The sequence below is a fragment of the Chlorocebus sabaeus genome, chromosome 6 (assembly GCF_047675955.1).
Source record: "Chlorocebus sabaeus isolate Y175 chromosome 6, mChlSab1.0.hap1, whole genome shotgun sequence".
NCBI classification, from domain to species: Eukaryota; Metazoa; Chordata; class Mammalia; order Primates; family Cercopithecidae; genus Chlorocebus; species Chlorocebus sabaeus.
The window spans coordinates 26418289-26435299 of NC_132909.1; the positions used below are offsets into that span (position 1 = coordinate 26418289).

General features: G+C 39.6%; 1 protein-coding gene across 2 annotated transcripts in view; it reads right to left on the reverse strand.

The window, feature by feature from the left end:
- Positions 1-17011, reverse strand: part of ZNF507 (zinc finger protein 507) — a 40315-nt gene that overhangs the window by 4964 nt on the left and 18340 nt on the right. The gene's annotated exons all lie outside the window — the stretch shown is intronic.

Genomic DNA, 17011 nt, shown 5'->3' on the forward strand with positions numbered 1-17011 from the left:
TAACAATGAAGGATTTTTAGAAAAATTAATATACTTTTTTAGATGTCTTTAGGCTTACAAAAAAAACTGGTCAGATAGAACTGAGTCCTCACATGCCCCCTCCTCCCCTGCTCCCAATTCCTCCCATTATTAATACCAGTGTGCTATATTGGTTATAAATGATGAATCTATATTGATACATTTTTTATTAACAAAAGTCCACAGTTTACATTAGGGTCCACTATTTGTGTTGTATAATTCTGTGGGTTGTTTTGTTTTTGTTTTTTGAGACAGAGTCTTGCTCTGTTGCCCAGGCTGGAGTGCAGTCTTGCTCTGTCGCAATCTTGGCTCACTGCAAACTCTGCCTCCTGGATTCAAGTGATTCTCGTGCCTCAGACTCCTGAGTAGCTGGGATTACAGGCATGCACTTCCATGCCTGACTAATTTTTATATTTTTGATAGAGATGGGGTTTCACTATGTCGTCCAGGCTGGTCTCGAACTCCTGGACTCAGGTGATCTACCCACCTCCCAAAATGCTGAGATTACAGGTGTGAGCCACCATGCCCAGCCAATTCTGTGTTTTGACAAAGGTATAATGCCATGAATCCACCATTCCAGTGTCATATGAACAGTTTCACTGCCCTAAAAATGCCCTGTACTCCACCTTTTCATCCTTCCTTCCTGCCCCTGAATCCCTGGCAACCACTGATTTTTTTTTATTGACTCCATAGTTTTGCCTTTCCCAGAACATCACATAATTGGAATCACAGCATATGCATGTACGGTTTTTCCATGTCTGTCAGGGGTTGATCATTCTTATTGCTGAATAATATTACACTGTGTGGATGTACCATAGTTTGTTCACTCACCTGCTGAACAATATCTTGGTTGCTTCCAGTTTTTTGCAAATACGAATAATTGCTGATATGAACATTCATGTGCAAAGTTGTTTTGTTTTGCTTTTGAGACTGGGTCTCACTCTGTTGCCCAGGTTGGAGTCCAGTGGCACGACCAGAGCTCACTGCAGTCTCAAACTCCTGGGCTCAAGCAATCCTCCTGCGTTAGCTTCCCAGCAAGCACAGGTTTTTATAAGGAAAGCGCAAGTTTTTATAAGGATAAAAGTTGTCATCATTTGGGCAAATACCTAGGAGCATAATTGCTGGGTCGTACTGTAAAACTGTCATCTTTTTAGGAAACTGCAAATGCACTTTTCCAAAGACATTTTTGTTAAATACTTAATTACAAACCTAACAAATCAGGTGACTTACCTGAACTCTTTCCTACACCAATAAGAGACACAGTCAGCAATAACGAGGCACAAAGAAAATCAAACGGCATAGGAGTAAATAAAACAATTAAATACGGGCAAAGACTAAACTCTTACTCTGACCCACCTCCAATTTAACTTTGTGATAGCATGCAGCAGTATTCTTTTTTTACACACCCTGAGGAATCAGGTCCAAAGCCAAAGGCCTCTGATCTCAAGAAATACCAGCCCACTTACAGGCAATACACAGGCAGTTCTTTTTTTTTTTTTTGAGACAGGGTCTTGCTCTGTTGCCCAGGCTTGAGTGCAGTGGTGCGATCATGGCTCACTGCAGTCTTGGCCTCCTGGGCTCAAGTGATCCTCCCACCTCATACTCCTTAAGTGCTAGGATTACAGGCATGAGCTACCATACCTGGCCCAAATAGGCAATTCTTGATAGAACTTCTAATAAACTCAACTATATGAAAAGATGTTCAATCTCATTACAACAATCAGGGAAATGTATCACACCCCTCAGATTGGCAAAGATAAGTAAGTCTGATAAGATGTGGAATCTGATAAATCTGGTAAGATTTTTCACAGATGTGGAAAAATGGAAACGTACAAATTTTATGTATGGCATTCTGAAGAACAATTTGGCAATATCTATTAAGGCTGAAGTGGCACACACCTATAGCCCCACAATTCTGGTGTTCACAAGGCAACACATACAAGAATCATCCTAGCCATGAACAGCAAAAAAAGGATACAACTCACAGCCTCTGTTCTTCCACAAGGATATGAAAACAAATTGGTTTATTTTCATATAGTGGAATGTTACAAAGTGGGGTTAAAAAAAAAACAACCAAAAAACCCCCATGAGATCTACACTTAGCACCAGGAACCAATGTCAATAATGATCAGTGAAAAGAAAAATAAAAAGACCTGTTAGGCTTTTAACTTAAATAGTTGAAACACCAAAACCAACAGAATGTATTGCTTAATACATCCATATATATGTATATACACATACATATACGTTATGTACATAGAAAAGTTATTCACGAATACCTGAAATGATACACATCACTATCAAGACAATGGGGTACCTCTCAGGAGGAAGGGTTGAAGAAGTAAGAAATTGAAGCTTTAGCTATATCTACAATGTTTTATTTCTTCAAAATGTGGTAAAATGTTTGACGTTTCATTATTTAAATATTTAAAAAATTGTTCCCCTTTTAAGCTTTTACAGCCTGCATTCTCCTTAAGACTTTATTACAGCTGGTATAATAAAATAAAATCACTACATTTTATTCTTGGTTATCTACAAAAAAAACAAACAAACTAAATTCATTTTACTTTGCCCATTTATATCTGAGATGCAGCCACTTTTTGACAAACCTCAATAAATCTATAATATCTTCACTAACATCTTTATCAGAGGGTGGGCAGCTGGCAGCTTTTCCACCCCCAAACCATTAAACTCAGTGTCTGTATCTGTGACTGTCACACGGTGGTGGTGTGTACTATAGCGTGGTTACAGTCCCTGCTCAAATGTCTCTGGATCAGTTGCTTGCGCCATGGTGGCTGGGCACCCAGCTCGATGCCAGCCAAGAGATGCCCACTCCCTTCCACCTAGTGCCTCTACCAAGGTGCGTTTACATGTCGGGCTCTCATACATTAATTTTTATGTTATGCTAAAGGGAAACAGACACGAAATGCTGGCTCTTCAGATACCTGCCTCCTAACTTACATTCAGACTGTGGTCCTGAGGCCTCACCCGAAAATTCTTTATCCGGAATGATCCCCCAATGACAAGTCAGATATATGCAACAAGAATTTCATACTTTTGCGAAAACTGGGTCAGAAAGTAAACACCAGAAATCGCAAATGTATCCTATAGAACATCTCTAATGTTATTCCAACCTTTTAAAAATAAGAGAGAACTGTCTACTGTTTTCCTTAAAAAAAAAAAAAAAAAAAAAAAGCTTCTCATTTTAGAATAGTTACAGATATAGATATAGATACATAGAAAAGTTATTTCCCTTACTGTTAACATGTTACATTCCTGGGGTACATCTGTCACAAATCAGGAGCCAATGTTCCTTACATCATTATTAACTGAAGTCCACACTTTATTTGGATTTCCCTGGTTCGTACTTAGCATCCTGTTTCTGTTCCACGACCCCATCCAGGACACAACAAGGCTTTTAGTCCTCACGACTCCTTAGGATCTTCTAGACTGCAATTATTTCTCCTACTTGCCTTGTCTCTTTTGAGATGCATTTTCACTCTGGCGCCCAGGCTGCAGTGCGGTGGTGTGGTCTCGGCAAACTGCAACCTCCGCCTCCCAGGTTCAAGCGATTCTCCTGCTTCAGCCTCCGGAGTAGCTGGGATTACAGGCGTGCGCCACCACGCCTGGCTAATTTTTGCGTTTTTAGTAGAGACGGGGTTTCGTCATGTTAGCCAGGCTGCTTTCTAACTCCTGACCTCAGATGATCCGCCTGCCTCGGCCTCCCAAAGTGCTGGGATTACAGGCGTTGAGCCACCAAGTCTGGCTAACTTGCCTTGTTTTTAATGCCCTTGACAGATCTGAGGAACATGGGTCAGGTATTTTGTAAATGTCCCTCAAGTTGGGGCTGTCTGCTGTTTTTTTCACAGTTAGACTAAGCTGATGAGTTCTTGGGAGAAAGGCCACAAAGGAAAAGCGCCGTCCTCCCGACATCCCACTCTCACGAGAACTTGCCCCTGACATTCCTCCCCTGGCTGAGCTCAGGTTTCTCCAGGGACAAGCTCCTCTTTCTCAACCCTGTTTCCATAGCGTACCACTGGGAAGGTGGTCCCTGTGTGCAGCCCACACTTAAAAGCTGGGATGATCACCCGCCTCCTCGAGGGAGGGGTATCTACGTCAATCACGTGGAATTCTTCTGCACAGGACGTGTCGATTCTCACCCACCTATTTATTCAACCGTTTATGTACATCAGTATGGACACATGGGTATTTTATACTTTGGGGTATAATTCTGTATTGCACTATTTATTTTGTTGCTCAAACTCCTCCAGCCTTGCCCCCTGGGCCTCTGTGGTTGGCTCCCATGTCCTTCTGCTACACCCCGAATTTTGTTTCTTAAGCACTTCCTTACTTGCTGGTCCTATGAGACGCTCCAAGATCACCTTGCATATTCCCCACCAGTCCTAGACTAGACTGATAATTTCTCTAGTTCTTTCTATTGGAAAAAGGTATCAGAAACCAAGATTTGGGTGATCGGTGAACTGCTTTAATTTTGTAAATAACTTTTTTCCTGATTTCAAAAATTCACTCTAGAAAATTAGAAATATACAGGAGAAAAAAAAAAGAAAATAAAAATCAATCATAGCCTTTTCACTAGATATAACCATTATTATTATTTTGATGTTTATTTTCCAGTATTTAAAAATACATATATTTTTATAAAATTTGAATCATGGAAGGCTACTGTTACAATTTAAACTTTCTACAATAAAGTATTTATTGACTACAATAAGCTGCCTAGCATTTCACATTGGATGGAATTGGTGGAATTCCATTTAATTCTCTATTTTATGCAGAATATATAATTCTGACAATTGACAATCATCTTTGCATAAAAATTTTAGGCACTTAAAGCTTCTAGGAACACAGTCTATAAACTTTAATTTGTGCACCAGCATGTGCTCATTCTTTTAGGGGAGACTTATTCTAGGAATACAGACAGTTCAGTATTAGAAGCTTCATTATTATGAGTCACCATTTGAAAGGATTGGAAGAGAAAAGGCATATTTTCGCTGGTGTTGCTGAGACTAAATCTAAAAAAATCAATATTCATTTTTAAATTTCTGATTATGGAAATCGTTAAACAAAGGCAAAATTATAAATAAAAATGTGATGAATCTGTACCATCCAGTTTCAATAACTGATTGTTGGCATTTTGCTAATCTTGTTTCATGTAGTCTCCTAACTTAAAGTTGCTTGATTTTTGCAGACATGTCTTATTCAAATTAGGATCCAAATGAGATGTACATTTCATATTTGGTTGGTAAGTCTCTTAAGTCTCTTTTAATCTATAATATCTCTCCTTTCTTTCCCGTCACCCCTCATGCATGTATCTGTTGCAGATATCAGGCCATCTGTCTTGCAGAATCTCTCACCACATGGACTACACTGAGGACTTTCTGGTGATGTCGTTTATCATGTCCCTGTGTCCTTCATGTTTCTTGTGAACTGGAAGTGAGATCTAGAAAAAAGTTTCTCAGCTTCTGCATTCCTGACATTTGGGGCTAGGTAATTCTTCACTGTGACAGCTTTCTGGGGCACTGCAGGTTGTCCAGCAACATCGCTGGCCTCTACTCACTAAATGCCATTAGCGCTTTCTCCGTCAATTGTGACAAACACAGTAATGTCTCCAGACACTGGCAAAAGTCCTCTGAGGGGGCAAAAGCACCCTTAGTTGGGAACCAATGATCTACAGATTTCATTTCATTAGATTCAAGGTCATATTTAATTTTCTTTCTTTTTCTTTTCTTCTTCTTTTTTTTTTTTTTTACAAATATACTCCATGGGTATAGCTGTGTATTTCCTACTGCCATACTCAGGAGGCACTTAAACCAACAACACCTAACCCAATACACATTCTTAATAAAACTTCTCTACAAAATAAGGTAGATGGATAATTCTTCAATATCATCAAAATATAACTTTCTCAACTACAAAACTAGTGTCAAGCTTAATTAGGAACCACCAGAAGCATTTCTATTAAATTCAAGAACAGAACAAGGACATTTACTATCCCCACTGTTATGCAGTGTTGTGGAGGTACCAGCTAGGACAATCAGACGAGGGAAAGAAAGAAGAGGTATAGGCCGAGTGTGGTGGCTCACACCTATAATCCTAGCACTGTGGGAGGTTGAGGTGGGCGGATCACCTGAGGTCGTGAGTTTGAGACCAGCCTGGCCAACATGGTAAAACCCCGTCTCTACCAAAAATACAAAAATGAGCCACGCATGGTCGCGGGTGCCTGGAATCCCAGCTACTTGGGAGACTCTCTTGAACCCAGGAGATGGAGGTTGCAGTGAGCCAAGATCATACCACTGCACCAACGCACTCCAGCCTGGGTGACAGACAAGACTCTGTCTCAAGAAAAAATAAAAAAAATAGAAAGAAAGAAAAGCTATAAACAGAAAGGAAAGTATGAGAAAATGATTTGCAGATAATGTAATGATATACCTTAACAATCCAACAGAAAATTAAAAACCGTTAACTAAGCCACAAATCTAACATTCTGTACAGATCAACAACTTTCTTATATAGAAACAATATTAAAATGCTAGCAAAATGCTAGAAGAAGGAAAAAACAATTTATAATAGCAATGGAAAAAATAAAATATACAAGAAGAAGCCTAACAATGAGAGAGTGTGTGTGTGTGTGTGGTCCTTGCATTGCACGGTTCCGAGCTGCATGAATTTCAGTTACTATGGCTTAGTTAAACATTATCAGTCCCCCAACAGCATGGTTCAAATTTCAGTTATTAACTACTATGGGAATATGAACTGTGAGTAACTGCAGAAAACAAACTTCACTGGCAGCTCTTCTGTCTACTATGTAAACAGAGATGTACCATGCCCAGTGACCAAGCAAGCCTTTCAAAGCTGGTGACTGGTCACTGTGCTATGCAGTTCACTCCCCGACAGCAAAGCATGTAGTTATGCTGCATCCTTATCTCCCAACGTTAAACCTGCAGGACATGTTATGAAAATGGATAGTCACAAGAGAGGAACTGGCCAACAAAATTGAAGTGCAGCAAAAACCCACAAAGTGATAATGCTGGAAGCAAAATTAGACATAAATGTAAATGAATTCTAGAACAAATAAATAATTGGCCACAGGAATGCTGATACTGCTGACATTGAAGAAAACTTGGGATATGCAGCCAGAGGATCTTACTGAAAGTGAATTTAACAACGAGGTATGTAGTTCCTGAAGGAAGTTATGGCAGCAAAAAAGTCTGCATTAGATGAACTCTTGGAGACAATTTCTTAGAAAGGACAACTGACCACTTGCCAAAGCACAGGAAAGATGCTCATTCTAGACTGTAAAGGACACAATGAGAAGGCAAGCACTATTCAAACCACTCAATAAGTCTCTTAAAAAGAGACAAAACATTTTATTTCTCAAAGTTTCTAAGTGTCGTATGATCTGAATTTACGTGTCCCCTGCCTCCCACCCCTGCCCCCGCCTGCCTGAAATTCCTATGTGGAAACTTTAACCTCCAAAGGGACAGTATTAAGGTGGGGCCTTTGGAAGGTAACTAGATCATGAGGGCAGAGGCCTTGTGAATGTGAGTGGTATGATCTGAATGTATGCGTACGTGCCCCCCGCTGAAATTCCTATGTGGAAACTTAATCCCAAAGGGATAGTATTAAGAGGTGGGGCCTTTGGAAGGTGACTAGGTCATGAGGGCAGAGGCCTTGTGAATGGGATTAGTGCCCTTATAAACGAGGCTCAGGGGAGCTTTATTGCCCCTTCCAGCATGTCAGGAGGCTGCAAAAAGGTGTTATTTATGAAGCAGGGAGCAGGCCCTCATCAGACATCAAAGCTTCTGACACCTTGAGCTTGGACTTCCCAGCCTCCAGAACCGTAAGCAACACATTTCTGTTGTTCATAAATTACCCAGTCTAAGGCATTTTGTTATAGCAGCCTGAATGGACTAAGACACAGCACCACAGTTTAGATATCGTCTGTCTGTCAACACCAAAACTAACGTTGAAATTTGATCCCCAGTAGGGCTGTACTGAGACGAAGGGCCTTGTGGGAGGTTTCTGTGTTTGGGGGTGGATCCCTTATAAATGGGATGGCTGGTGTTGTTCTCTCAGTGGTAAGTGAGTTCCTGCTCTTCTAAGACCGGACTGGTTCTCGGAATGAATTAGTTCTCGAGAGTGGGGTGTTATGAAGCCAAGACACCCCTCAGTTCTTTGGTTCTTCGCATGTGTCCCCCATTTTGTGACTTTCTCCGCCACGTTGTGTTGTAGCACAAAAACCTTCACCAGAAGCCAGGGCCAGGCCCTCAAACTTTTCGGCCTGCAGAACTGACAGCTGAAAAAAACGCCTTTTCTTCATTTGGAGCATTGTGGGTTATCTGATTTGCCATGCTATCAGAGCCCTTTGCTTATGGATTGTTGTTTTAAATTACTGAGCCAATTCCTGTCCACTCAACTGGTCAGCAAATGCTATCTCTTTATTTAAACCCTTTTCTGATTATATAATCTATATTCCTTGCATAAAAATGGAATATAGGCAAGTATAAAGACAAATTATAAAAAATTACTTGCATAGCTTTCTGGTCTTTTTAAATGTACATATGTAGATCTGAAGCAAAAGTAGAATCATACTATAGATTTTTAATCCTACTTTTGACAATGTTCCATGAGTATTTTCTCAAGTTAAAAATTATGCATTTTCAATGGGGTATAACGTTCCATCCTATGAAAATATCGTAATTTAACCACTCTACTAAGTAGCATAGAGCTAGAGGTTTTTGATATTTCTGACATTATAAGCAATGCTATAACAAATTATCTTGTACATCAATATAAATGCATTGCAGATTATTCTTTAGGACAGAGTTCATTTCCCCCCAAGACTCCTTAAGAATAATAAAGAATGGGCCGGGCGCAGTGCCTCATGCCTGTAATCCAGCACTTTGGGAGGCTCTGATCTATAAATGTAGTACCCAGAAAAAGGAGAAATGACAGAAAATATGTTTTGACAGTATGGTAAGGACATAAAAACAGAAATGCAGATCCATGGAACAGAATAAATGGCCCAGAAATCAATCTAAACATACACAGTCAATGAATATTTGACAAGGGCACCAAGAGGACATAATGAAGAAAGAATAGTCTCTTCAATAAATGGTGCTGGGAATACTGGATATCCACATGCAAAAGAATTAAAGTGGATCCATATCTTACATCATCCACAAAAATCAACTCAAAATGGACAAAATAGCTGAATGGAATATCAGAAACTGTCAAACTCCTAGAAGAGAGTACAGGGAAAAATCTCGCTGCAGTGGCAATGATTTTTTGGATATGACACCAAAAGCTCAGGCTACAAAAGCACAAATAAAAGGGACATCAAACCAAAAAACCTCTGTACAGCAAAGAAAACAATCAACAAAAGGAAAAAGCAACCTAAGGACTGCAAAAAAAAATTGCAAACCACATATCTGATAAGGGGTTAATATCCAAAATTTATAATGAACACTTATAACTCAATAGCAGAAGGACAAATAACTTGATTAAAAAATGAGCAAAGGACCTGAAAAGATATTTCTCCAAAGACATAAAAATTGCAACAATGATACGAAAATGTACTCAACATCACGAATCATCAGAGAAACACAAATTAAAACCACTATGAAATGATAACCTGTTAGGATGACTATTGTCAAAGACAAAAGAGAGAACAAATGTTGGCAAGGGTGTTGGGAAAAGGAAATCCTACTACACTGTTGGTGACAATGTAGATTGGTACGGCCATGAAAACTAGTATGGAGGTTCCTAAAGAAATTAAAAATAGAACTACCACATGACCCAGAAATCCCTCTTCTGTATAGGAGATGAAATCGCCACCTTACCAGGTATCTGCATTTCCATGCTCAGTGCAGCATTCCTCACAAAAACCAAGTTATGGAAACGACCTAAGTGTCCACTGACAGACAAATGGATAAAGAAAACGTGGCATGCGCGCGACACACACACACACACACACACACACACACACACACACACACACAATCATTCCACCTTAAAAAGGGAGATCCTGCCTTTTGCCACAACATGGATGGGCCTGGAGGCCTCATGCTAATAAGCCAGACACAGAAAGACAAGTATTGCTCAATGTTACTTAAAAGTCCAATACACACACACACAGAGAAGGAAGGAGTGGTTACAAGGGGCTGGGGGTGGGGAGGGAGAGAAGATTCTGGCATACAAAGCAGCATGTATGTAGGATGAACTTGTCTAGAGATCTAATACACAGCATAACGACTATAATCAAAATGTACTGTATTAGGAATTTTTGTTAAATAAGTAGATTGTAGCTGCTCTTGCCACAAAAAAGTATGTAAGATGATAGATACGCTAATTTGCTTCACTATAGTAACCATTTTACTGTCTATATTCTATACATCATATTGTTAACCTCCAATATATACAATAAGATTTATTAAAAAACAAAAACATTAAAAAAAAAGAAAATATGTTTTGAAACAGAGGTTATGTCTAACAAATCATTTCTAACCACCTCACCAACAGACCAGCACCAACCATATTTCCACGTAGGGTAAACTGCTCCTTCCTATCCCGCCCCATCCATTGGGCAAAAAAAGTCTTAAACCAAAACGAAACCACACTGACAAAAGAGCACACTGATCATGACACCACCTGTCATGATTCTGCTTTGCTTCCTTGGTGGAACTGCTAGATGCTCCTGATGACAGAGCCATTTGGGACTCCTCTACCAAGGCAAAGTCATACACACGACATGAGGAAAGAAGCGAACACCCTAACAGTGTGATTGCTGGACTCCTAGAGTGGCCTGTAAATATGGCCATTGCGGAATCCAGGCTTTGGAATGTCCAAAGAAGCACAATTTCTATGTTACCCAATAAAACCCGATGTGTATCTGTATAAAAATGATTTCTTCCCAATGCAAAGAAGCTACTTCGGCAACCCAAAGAAAGCCAGTGTAGAAACTCAAGGCTTCTTACAACTTGGCTAAAAAGCCTGAGACTGAATTTTTCTACAGACTTTCTCCCACTGTTAGTAAGTCAGTTACTTTGGTCTCAGAACCCCAAGGAGATAACGATGCTGGTTTAAAAAACCCCCACTTCCCTGGCCTGGGACCTTACTTGGTTACTTTCCAGGTCAAATGCCTTCAGGGCTTAGATGGAAGAAAGTAGCTGGATGTCCTACAAGATTTGGGGTGACTTGAGTCTGGCTTGAACACATATACAATGATTTCAACAGAAATTCTGCAATAGGGCTTATCTTATGACCTTCAATTCATTTTCTACGCTTTTAAAGAAATAACTAAGGCCCCCACAAAACAGCCACTTCAAATTTTGTGATGAACCTGAGAGATCTTTATGCCACTGAGAAAAACAAACTCTTTCAGTTCATCTCTTCAAAACAAAATATACATGTTTTCCTCCTGATGAAACTATCTCCTTCACTGTTTTCCTTAAACAAACTGAAGCTTTTTAAAGACTTAAGTTTTTCCCCAAGCCAACACATTGACTAAAGAATCACGATGCCTACAGATGAAAAAAGACTGAAGCCTATAACTCTGGTGGAAGTGATGGGCTGTGACTTCCAAGTTAGGTCATAAAAGGCAACACAGCTTTTGCCTACTTATCTAAGAAGCTCATTTTGGGGACTAGCAGACCTGCAAAGTCCACAAGGAGAAATCATGTGTGTTTTCCAGCTGAGGCCCAACCAAAGGCTAGCACAGCACCAGCCTGTGCTGAGGCAGCCTTCAGAGGACTGTAACCCCTAGCTGTCTGGGTCACTTTCAGCCTTTAAGCTTTCTCTGATGAGACCCCAGATGGTATGGGACAGAGACAAGCCATCTCTACTGTGTCCTTTCCAAATTCCTGACCGACCCACAGAATCCCTGAGCATAATGAAATTGCTTCTGTTTCACACCCTGATTTGGTGTGGGCTGCTGGCACGCAGCAGCAGTACACTTCATAAAGAGATCTCCCTGGTGTAGCACAGACAGACAGGATGACACAGTTATTAGAAGCAAGAGTTCAAGCCCCAGCTCTGAGACATGGGGAAAGTTGTTTAAGCTAGCCCAGCCTCTGTTTCCATGTCTATAAAATTGGGGTAGTAATATTCCTAAGTACTGGGCTGCTGTGAGGACTGAACTGACATGTATTGAATGCCTGGCCCAAAAACAATCTTCTCAAAAATATCAGCTGTTATCATTTCTAACATATTTATACAAATCCCATACAATAACTGACTACACTGAGAGGCAACCTTATTATTTCCATTCCAAACTGTCATTCCCACTGCTGAAAGCCTTTCTGAAATGTTTTCTGTTTAGATTTTTTTTAGCTTTAGTGCCATATTATAGTAAACCAGGCTCAGTAATACCTAAGCACACATAGTTGATACACCATCCCTGAAAATCAGCACACATTTTTATTTATGTATCGTCATCTACCTTACTCAACAGACTATTTCAAAAAATCAAAACCAGTTTCAGAATATAAAGACAAAAAAGTCCTAAACACAAAGATTAATACATTTGGCTATATTAAACTGGAAATGTCTGTTCATCAAAAGACACCATTAAGAAAGTAGAAAGGCAAGCCATAGTTTAGATGACATCTGCAATATGCCCCACAAAGGCCTTGTACTCAGAATACATAAAGAGCTCCTGCAAATCAGTAAGAAAACAGCAGATGATAGTTTGGATATTTGTCCTTCCAAATCTCATGTCGAAATCTGATCCCCAATGTTGGAGGTAAAGCCTGGGGAGAGGCGACTGGGTCATGGGGACGGATCCCTTAGGAATGTGGCTTGGTGTAGCCATTCATGAATAATGAGTTCTCTCTGTTACTGCAAGATCTGACTGTTAAGAAGAGCCTGGTACCTCCTTCCCTCTCTCTTGCTCCATGTCTCACAATGTGACATATCTGCTCCTGCTTCACCTCTGTCATGACTGGAAGCCTCCTGAGGCCCTCACCAGAAGCAGAGGACAGCCTGCAGAACCATGAGCCAAATAAACCTCTTCTTTATAAACTACTCAGCCTGAGAATACGTATTCCCTCATAACAATGCTAAATACAACAGACAATGCAAAAAAGAAGTGGGCAATAGCCCATAAATGAAAAGATGCTCAAACTCAGAAATTATCAGGGAAATGCAAACGAAAGCACAATAATACACTGTTATACATCTACCAAAACAATAGAGATTAAAGACTGACAACACAAAGTGCTGCTGAGGATGTGAATAGGTACAACCATTTTGGAAAACTATTGACACTGTCTACCAGATCTGAACACATATACATGTCCAATTACCAAGAAATTCCACCCCTAGGTATAAACCCAATGGAAATGGACTCATTTCATATATATGCCCCAAAACATGTAAAACAATGTTCAAACTGGTATCAGATCATGTCAGGGAGGAAAATCTTGCAATAACCCAAATGTCTATCCACAGCACAATGAATAAATTGTGGTGGTCTTAACAGTGGAATACTATACAGCAATAAAATGCATTTGTGCTAGGTGGAACTATACACACACACGTTGAGTGAAAAAATCTAAACATAAAGTAGAATATGTCCTGTATGATTCCATTTTTATTAAGTTCAGAAACAGAAAAAACTAATTGATAATGTTACAAGTGAAGATAGTGGTTACCAGAAAGAGGGGAGGGGTAGTTAAAGACTGGAAGGCCCACGAAGGGGTGCTGCTGAAGAGCTGATAACGGTTTGTGTTACAAGCATGAGTTTAATTTGTCATTATTCATCAGCTGTACCGTTATGATTTATGCAGTTTTCAGGAGGCATAGGAACATCAAGAATAAAATCTATTTAAAAAATTTAGAGGGAAGGAAGGAAACAGAGACTTAAGAGACTCTCCTAATAGAGTGACTTGGACCTTGTTTGGTTCTCGATATGAAAAAGCTACCTCTAAAAGTACATTTTGAAACAATTAGGGAAAAATGGGTATTTTTGGACTGGGTATTAAAAAAATTCATCTTATATTATTTGGGCAGCTATTCTACTTAAGGAAGAAAAGGTATAATAATACCACTACACATTTATTTTCAAGAATAAATTAAACTTATACAAAAAACTTAAAGAATCAGACCCATTTTATAGATATGAAAAACTGAGGGATATGGACAACTATCAGTCAACATTTACTGTGCACATACTATGTCCCGGGCAGTGTGTGGAGTACTTGAGCCCAAAGCCCCTGTACTTCCCTTGACATCACACTGTCCCCCTGCCACAGTGTAGTTTCAGAACCTAAGCACAGTACAGCTGTGTCTCTAAGGGAAAATGGGTTCCATGCCATACGGTTAAAAAGAAACTGATACTCTCAGGACAACGTTTTGTTCTCCCATCTTGTTCTCTACAAAAGTGGTACTGGGAGATGTAAATCAGGGCAGGTCCAGCAGTGCAATATTAAACTAAACTGATGACCATCTATTATGAAAAGTTTTGACTGGAACTTTTCAGTAAAACTTTGGGGTCAATGTTATAAATGTCAGGTATAATCTCTTACCTTATACAAAAATCAAATCAAAATGGATTAAGGACTTAAACCTAAGACCTGAAACTATAAAAATTCTAGAAGATAACACTGGAAAAACCCTTCTAGACGCTGGCTTAGGCAAGGATTTCATGACCAAAACCACAAAAGCAATTGCAATAAAAACAGAGATAAATAGCTGTATCTAATTAAACTAAAGAGCTTCTGCATAAGGAACAGTCAAGAGAGTAAACAGACAACCCACTGAGTGGGAGAAAATCTTCACAATCTATACATCTCACAAAGGACTAATATCCAGAATCTATAACAAACTCAAATCAGTAGGAAAAAAAACAATCAATCCCATCAAAAAGTGGGCTAAGGACATAAATAGACAATTCTCAAAAGAAGATATGCAAATGGCCAACAAACATATGAAAAAATCACTAATGATCAGGGAAATGCAAATCAAATGCAACATCACTAATGATCAGGGAAATGCAAATCAAAACCACAGTGTGATACCACCTTACTCCTGTAAGAATGGCCATAATCAAAGAATCAATCGACAGTAGACGCTGGTGTGGATGTGGCAATAAGGGAACACTTCTACACTGCTTGTGGGAATGTAAACTAGTACAGCCACTATGGAACAGTGCAGAGGTTCCTTAAAGAACGAAAGTAGAACTACCATTTGATCCAGCGATCCCACTACTGAGGATCTACCCAGAGGAAAAGTCGTCATTATTTGAAAAAGACACTTGCACACGCAAGTTTACAGCAGCATAATTCACAATAGCAAAACTGTGGAACCAACCCAAATGCCCATCAATCAACAAGTGGATAAAGAACTCTGAGAGAGAGATATATATGATGGAAAACTAGTCAGCTATAAAAAGGAATGAATTAACAGCGTTTGCAGTGACCTGGATGAGATTAGAGACTATTATTCCAAGTGAAGTAACTCAGGAATGGAAAACTAAACATTGTATGTTCTCACTGATATGTGGGAGCTAAGCTATGAGGATGCAAAGGCATAACAATGATAAAATGGATTTTGGGGACTTGGGGGGAAAGAGTGGGAGGAGGGCGAAAGATAAAAAACAACAAATATGGTGCTGTGTATACTGCTCGGGGGATGGGTGCACCAGGTTCTCATAAATCACCATTAAAGAACTTACTCATGTAACCAAATACCACCTGGACCCCGATAACTTCTGGAAAAATAAAATTTTAAAAAGAAAAAAAAGAAATGTCAGGTATAACTATAATTGGTGTATGGTTTACATAAAATAAAACAAAGTTATTAATAGCTGCATTAGTAGGGACTGGGATGGAATGATGTCATTTTATTTTATTTTTTATTTTTATTATTTTTTTTTATTATTATACTTTAAGTTCTAGGGTACATGTGCATAACGTGCAGGTTTGTTACATATGTATACTTGTGCCATCTTGCTGTGCTGCACCCATCAACTCGTCATTTACATCAGGTATAACTCCCAATGCAATCCCTCCCCCCTCCCCCCTCCCCATGATAGGCCCCGGTGTGTGATGTTCCCCTTCCCGAGTCCAAGTGATCTCATTGTTCAGTTCCCACCTATGAGTGAGAACATGCGGTGTTTGGTTTTCTGTTCTTGTGATAGTTTGCTAAGAATGATGGTTTCCAGCTGCATCCATGTCCCTACAAAGGACACAAACTCATCCTTTTTTATGGCTGCATAGTATTCCATGGTGTATATGTGCCACATTTTCTTAATCCAGTCTGTCACTGATGGACATTTGGGTTGATTCCAAGTCTTTGCTATTGTGAATAGTGCCGCAATAAACATACGTGTGCATGTGTCTTTATAGCAGCATGATTTAGAATCCTTTGGGTATATACCCAGTAATGGGATGGCTGGGTCATATGGTACATCTAGTTCTAGATCCTTGAGGAATCGCCACACTGTTTTCCATAATGGTTGAACTAGTTTACAATCCCACCAACAGTGTAAAAGTGTTCCTATTTCTCCACATCCTCTCCAGCACCTGTTGTTTCCTGACTTTTTAATGATCGCCATTCTAACTGGTGTGAGATGGTATCTCATTGTGGTTTTGATTTGCATTTCTCTGATGGCCAGTGACGATGAGCATTTTTTCATGTGTCTGTTGGCTGTATGAATGTCTTCTTTTGAGAAATGTCTGTTCATATCCTTTGCCCACTTTTTGATGGGGTTGTTTGTTTTTTTCTTGTAAATGTGTTTGAGTTCTTTGTAGGTTCTAGATATTAGCCCTTTGTCAGATGAGTAGATTGCAAAAATTTTCTCCCATTCTGTAGGTTGCCTGTTCACTCTGATGGTAGTTTCTTTTGCTGTGCAGAAGCTCTTTAGTTTAATGAGATCCCATTTGTCAATTTTGGCTTTTGTTGCCGGAATGATGTCATTTTAATCTTTACCTGCCTTCCACAGGAATGGAAAACAGCTCTCTTTTTTCTGAGT